The following is an 834-nucleotide window of genomic DNA, read 5'->3' on the forward strand; positions in this document are numbered from 1 at the left end:
CGCGCACACACACACACACAAAGAAAATTTAAAAAGCACTTTACAGCTGCAGTGTAACCTTACATTAAAATAAATAAGTGAATTGCCATGATGTAAGGACATTTTATGATTAAACGCATACTGAAGAAGTGAGTTCTTGGTTCTCTGCAGAAGTTCCGCTGTTTGTCGTTTTCCTGATGACACGGTGCAAGAGGCCAGCATCTGCTTCAGCTCATTCCCATTGGCTGAGTGAGATGGGCTTCTGGGCATGCCCACTTCAACAAATGTATCCGAGCCTGTTACAAAGATAAATAGTGGAAAGACAGTAAAATGCATCAATACTGAGTCACAGTGAATTAGGGTTGCAGAAAATGTCATTGCACGCTGACTTTACTGTGCCAACTATGCAGTTTGATAGAGGAGGGATAATGGTGCGGGGATGTTTCTCAGGGGTTGGGCTAGGCCCCTTAATGTTAGTGAGGGAAAAAACGATTTTGACAATGTTATGCTTCCAACTTACTGGGAACAGTTTGGGAAGGCCATGACTGTGCATAACTGTGCCCTAAACTATTGGATGAAGGAATAGCTTGAATGGGCCACACAGAGCCCTGACCTCAACCCCTTCAAACACCTGGAACAGGGATTGTGAACCAGAATGTCCTGTGCCTGACCTATTGGATTATGTACTGGATGAATAAGCCACATTTTCCACAGAAACACTCTTAAATCTTGTGGAAGGCCTTCCCAGAAAAGTGGAAGCTGTTATTGTAAGGCCCTAGGATTTATGTGATGCAGAAAACAAGGACGGAATCCATTTATAAATCAGAATTTTACTGTATAATGAGGAATGTCCGA

This window comes from Puntigrus tetrazona, chromosome 12 (genome assembly GCF_018831695.1).
Source record: "Puntigrus tetrazona isolate hp1 chromosome 12, ASM1883169v1, whole genome shotgun sequence".
Classification (NCBI taxonomy): Eukaryota; Metazoa; Chordata; class Actinopteri; order Cypriniformes; family Cyprinidae; genus Puntigrus; species Puntigrus tetrazona.